The sequence below is a fragment of the Pezoporus wallicus genome, unplaced genomic scaffold, assembly GCF_028554395.1.
Source record: "Pezoporus wallicus isolate ANWC-B61680 ecotype Strahan unplaced genomic scaffold, APGP_CSIRO_Pwel_v1 contig_4485, whole genome shotgun sequence".
NCBI lineage: Eukaryota > Metazoa > Chordata > Aves > Psittaciformes > Psittacidae > Pezoporus > Pezoporus wallicus.
The window spans coordinates 772,834-778,785 of record NW_026641983.1 but is presented as its reverse complement, the minus strand read 5'-3'; the positions used below and the strand labels follow the sequence as shown (position 1 = coordinate 778,785).

Below are 5,952 nucleotides of genomic sequence, written 5' to 3'. Positions count from 1 at the left end.
GATTGGGGGATGGTACGGGAAAGGACTGCGATTGGCAGATGCGGCTGGAGAGAGGCTAGACGGAAGGGCGAGCTCGGTTTCTCGTTGGCTGCCGTGCCGCAGAGGGAGCGCGGCTTTTCGGCGCAGGCGGAAGCGGCTGCGGCGGCGCGGCAGGAGGTAGGTGAGGCTGGCCTGGCGCCCCGCCCCATCGCCGTGAGGAGGTGCTGGCTACCGGGGCTGGGGAGAGCGGCCCCTACGCGGACAGCTACTGCTGGTGCCCTCAGGGTATCGAGCCCTCAGCCAAACCGGTTCGGCCGGGTGGTGGGGCAGTTTACCGGCTGCGCAGGGGCCGGCTGGTTGTCCGTGTGCCCGCGGGGTGTGTGGGAAGCGCTGTGCTCTCCGGCCCTGCGGGGGGAGACCCGGCCCGAGCGCGAAGAACACAGATATCGCCTTAATGAGTTAGTTTTTACTGTAAAGTTCAGGCTCTGTTCTCTCTCATGTAAAATACAGACTGGCTTCCTTTTACGAGCGAGTTTAGCGGGGGGGGGGGTGTCCTCGAGCAAGCAGAACCTCCTGGTCTGTCCTCTCCGGTCCAGTTTGCTCTTGTCCTGTATTCATTGCTGGTAGAGGTTTTTCACATGCTTCCCTTTCTTGCAATTGCACTTAACACATCAAGTAAAATTTAAATTGCTTTGGGTAATGGTGGTATGTTTCCTTGTCATGACCACAGTGTTTCTTGTGTGATTGATGACACAAAATTATTACAACAGCTAGGTGTTACTCGTCTACATCTAGATCCACATCTACATCTAGGTGGTTATGATGCCGTATCCCTGGCAGTGCTGAAGGCCAGACTGGACGGGGCTTGAAGCAGCTTGGCACAGTAGAAGGTGTCGCTGCCCATGGCTTTAAGGTCTCTTCCAACCCAAACCAGTCTGTGAGTCTAGGATTCTGCATGGCAGGCCTATTAAACTTGTGTGTCAGAGAAACCTGGTACAACTAAAACCTGCTGTGACTTGCACTTGCAGTTGGTTTTGACGATGCTGTGCTTCCATTGAGCAATATGAAAGAGGCCTTCATTTTGGCTTAACATGAGAAAGCTGTAGCATGCTTTCTTTAAAAAATAAAAAATCAGGAGACTATTATTCTTTTTATTGAATTAGTTTTGATCCTGTGAGGGTCTTTAGAAAAGGCTAGATACATTCTGACCAGTTCTGTGTCAGAATGTTATGATTATTTCGTATTTAGTGTACGGTGCTGAGGTGTTGCTGTCATGGCAAACCTCTGTTCTGAAGTTCTATGAACAATCTTGTTCTCCTTTTATAAGTACATTTTATCTTATAGAAATTGAATGACATTAAACTTTACAAAGATGATTGCTTTCTCTTGAGGTCTTTGTCATTCTGTATCTTTCAATACTGGGGACAAATTGGTTTTGCTTTTTCCCCTTTGTTAAGCAGAAACAAATTTCTCATCATACCAGAAGAAGCTGAGGTTATATTTGACATACTTTCATAAGGTGCTGTAACAGGCTGCAGCGTAGTGGAAGTATGTGTATGAAAAAGAAACAAAAAGCAAAATATATTAAGGCAACTGAAAAAAACATACACTTACAGTGCTGTTACTGTCTTCTAAAGTGCAACTTCATTTGCAGTGGTAACTTTGGTAACTGCAGTTTTGAGTTCTCTGTAAAACAGTAGTTTCAGGTTAATCATCACCAAAATGAATTGAATATTTTTCAACATAAGCAGATGTAGAGTTTAAGGTGTATTTTCTTATATAACTGTTTTTTTCCGTCCTGTACATTTCATACATACTGATTTTAGATTTCTTCTTATTTGTCTCGGGATTACATTAGTCTAGTAACTATGGCGGTTCATTAATTTTCAGATTTACTCACTCATAAGTAATCAGCAAGTTGCATGGTCATTTTGTCATAGCATGTTCATACCTCTTATTCCTATTTTGTTAGTTAATGGCATTCATCTGATCAATTTATTTTATTCAGATGTCGAGATTTTGGATGAAGAATGGGATTCAATTAAAGTAGAGAAAGGCAGTTCTATAACCAGCCTCCTTGCCTAAGTATAACTTGGTGTTAAAGTGTTTAATTGATGTCAATTTAAAGTAGATTTCTAAAGTGAAAGAAGTTAAAACTATAACCAGCCAACAGTTCAACCTCTAATGGCTACTTTGACCCTAGATTTTAGAGGCCGTACTACTTTTGAACTTGTTCATGTGTCTCTGAAATGGAAAACTAAACCTGGTTGGTTTTTCTTTTTGGTTTCACTTTTGGCTTCTTGATGTGGATTAGTTACGGAAATTGAGAAATTATTTCAGTAGCTGCAGAGGAGACTGCAGCTGGCAGTTCTTAGTCACATGGTAGGCAAGCCTGCTTCCATGTGGTCAGCCATCTTTATCTAGCTCAGTATAAAGTATATCTGCAAACATGCTTTACGTGATAGTTTTTATATACTGCTACCTACTTTGATAGTTTTGAGTGAGCTCACATGCAGGTTTTTACAAAAATGTTTTTACCCTAACAATTTAATTTTCATATGAAGTTTCCTACAGTCTCAACTATTTAATGAAAATTTTCATTGATTACATGCTGTATTAAAATGCTTTCAGCTGCATATTTCGGTTTTGTGGGAAAAATACCATTTGATCATTAATAATCTTGTGGGGAGCTTGGTGGCATCATTTAAAAGGTAGTAAACCTAACATGACAATGTCTTGGGATGCAGCTGTGATACACAGAGGATGTTGATTGAAATATAAGATGGTGGCATTCCAGTTTCTGTGGCATTCGTTCCTCTAATTAATATTTTGTCACGGAAAACCAAATACAAGGCTAAGATAGCTATAAGGAATTGGCTGGATATCCATTCGTGTCTGTTGAAATCTCAGATCAGAAATTTAAACAATAATGTTATCTGTATACCAATATTCAAATAGGTAAATAAAACCATCTGGTGAATACTTGTTCTCTGTATTGCTTTTTGGTTTTTGCTATTTTTTTTTTAAAGGACGGTTAATTGTATTAGCTCTGCTTTGTAGTACATGCATATTAAGAAATATTTTAGTGGTGTGATTTACCAGTGAAGAGATTGCACACTGCTCAGTTGAGTGTTTAAGCAGCAGAGCATAAAGGGATTTTTGTGTGTAGTGAAAGGTAAAAAAGGTGGCTGCAAAGATTAAGCTTCTAGGTTATTATTAAATCCTGGAAGAATTATAACAAAGCAATGTTAATTGCATGTGGGAGGCTTGGTATTTAGCTTCTCATCTGTCATAGAAGTAGGAGGATTGGAGGAGATACTTTAAAAACATCGCAGATGAGTGACTTCAGCATGACAGTTACATCTATATAGACAAGTTTTTTGTGCATAACGAATGTGTTTGTGCATGTATGAAGTGAAAAAAACATTTGCAAATAAGATACGAATGCGCTTGCTTCCTTGAGATAGGCTGATTTGAATGATTGGCAAAAGCTGATAATGCTCTTTTTTGGCTTTTACGTGATACCCACTTCTGTTGTTCCTAGTATCTTCAAGTGTGAATGCATAAAAAGGTATTTATGTAGCTCCTACAGCTACAGATTCATTTAGGTCTCCCACTGGAATAAGGAGGTGGCAGAACATGAGGCATATGCATTATTCAGGCAAATAATGTAGGGAGTAGGTAGTGTTCTGTACACTGGCAGTGGTATTAGAACATGACATTTTGTTTGCTGATACTGTTTTGCAAAAAAGTTGTCTACATTTAGATACGGCTCCTCTCTATTTCCATTTCCTTCCTCCTTCTGTTAGCTAGCAAGAGTGCACACTATATTCACTGTAGTAGGATAAACTACAATAGCTTGGAGGTGGCAGCTATTGTGAGCAAGGATGAATCCTCAGTTCTCACATCAGTGATGCCTGGGAGGAGTGCTTCAACCTAGTATTGTAACTATACATTTTATAGGAACTTACTGTGTCAGGTGATAAGGAATATTCATACAATGATGGAAATTCCTGTACCCTAAAATTTCTGCTTTTTGTGGCAGGTTTCATGTGAATTGCTCTCCTCTATCAGTATGACAAAACTCTTTGAATAGCATAGACTGTTTTATAGGAGTTGACTATAGTCTTGAAGAAAATGAGCTAGATATCGTGCTATACGTGATGTGGCATATGCAAAAAAATGATCTTATAGTCTGGGGTGCTTTATTTGTTGCATTAAGTGATGACTGCATTGTTCAGACTGTAGAGATAAAGCATTTGCCTATTACTTTATATGCTCAACATTTTTGACAGCAGTTAGAGCGTTTAGAATGATTCGCTATATGAAGCTATGGCACTACAGGAGTTATTTTGAAACTGATGGTGAAATGAGCAGAATAGCAGCATCTTGGATCTGCAAGATGATCCTAAAGCATCTGATGGTTAAGTTCTTAAGAACTAAACCTAGTGAGTTAGTAGTTACACTTCATTTCTGTATAGGTGAGATAATTAAAAGTACTCTACTGCATGTTGGCTTCAGTATAGTACATGTTGCCTTCTTACATATGTGCAGGGATCCCTATAGGGTCACTTGCTGTTTTGTCTCAAAGCCTGTTTCTGATGTCTTTGTTATCTTTCAGTGCCACTTGAAGATGAGAAGTTTTAATCCTTACCTCTTGTCATCTAGGGCTTAGCAGTAGGGGAGAATGTTTTTAAGGGGTTATGTTAAAGCTCAGGATCCCCTAAGGAAAAAGCACCACACATCTTTAAGAGTAGGTGGAATCACCAGGAGCTGAGATTTTCAGAGTCTCAAGCAATTATTTATGTTTTCAAGGTGAATAGGATGGAGCTCTGATTTCTTCACTGTTAAATTTGGCAAAAAGCGTGTAGTGCTTGCTTTTATTGAGCACTATGTAAAATACGTGCATACAAATTTAAGTTATAATCTGGACTAACTTCACTAAATAACAAAGAATCCAATTTAGAAAGCTGCTCAGAGATGCCATTAAATGGTTCATGAAATGAAATTTTTTTACACCAAAAACAGAATTTGCTCTATTTTCATCCCTGGTCCCTCTGCTGACTGGAACTGTGTCTCTTTCCTGGGTTAAAGAGTGTCCTTCATCTCCTGATGATGGTAATCAGGATGTCTTTGTGGATTTTAGTCTTCCCCACCTCCTTTGTCTCTATATATGAGATGAAAAAAGAGGAAATATGGCAAAAGACTACTGTGAATTTGAAGATTATTAGTGGAATTTAGTAACAGATAACGTAAAAATAAGGACTACTGTCCAAGGTACGTCTAGTTGAAGATATCCCTGCTCATTGCAGGGGAATTGGACTAGATGACCTTTGAAGATACCTTCCAACCCAAACTGTTATATGATTCTAAGATGTAAAAGACTTGCTGGATTATTTATGGTAGCATGCTGACACAAGCTAAAGTGAAAATTATAATAGAATTACTTGTTTGCTAATCTAACACAGTCAAATCTGATCAACATAGCAATCATGTCTCACAGGGAAGTTCTAAGTTGAAAAAAATTTCGTTATGCATGTGCCTAAGTGAGGATCTGTAGTGTTGCTGTCTTCTGAGGCTTGCAAATAATTTCACAAAAACTACTTGATTATATAGTCCAAATTTCCAAAGTTTGGAAAATTACTGGACTACTTCTGCATCTGCTTTGTGAACTGCTAGGTGAGTTTTGTCGGAAGGGCTGTCCTCCAACAGAGCAGACAGATAGAACAGGGGTTGTAAATTAAACAATAAAAAAGGGAGACTTAAGTAATTTTAAGAGTGCAGAGACTGAGAACTTTTGTGTTCTTGATCTAGACATCAGCCAAATTGCTTGCTGTCTTGGGATGGAAAAATTAATGGTATTAGAGGAAGACTGAGGCTATATATCCTATCACAGGCTGCATTTGTTTTTTGAAAAAATGATGCAAATTATAATGAAAGGGATTGTTTGTTTATAGGTTTACAAAAGGATCT

The 5,952-nt window shown here is 39.2% G+C and overlaps 1 protein-coding gene across 2 annotated transcripts in view; it reads left to right on the top strand.

The window, feature by feature from the left end:
- Positions 1-132: 132 nt before the first annotated feature.
- The window catches only part of XRCC4 (X-ray repair cross complementing 4), a 183,831-nt gene continuing 178,011 nt past the window's right edge, over positions 133-5,952 (top strand). For both annotated transcript variants that reach the window (XM_057426405.1, XM_057426406.1), the window contains exon 1: positions 133-156. The gene's annotated coding sequence lies outside the window, so the exon portion shown is untranslated. The remainder of the gene's footprint in view (positions 157-5,952) is intronic.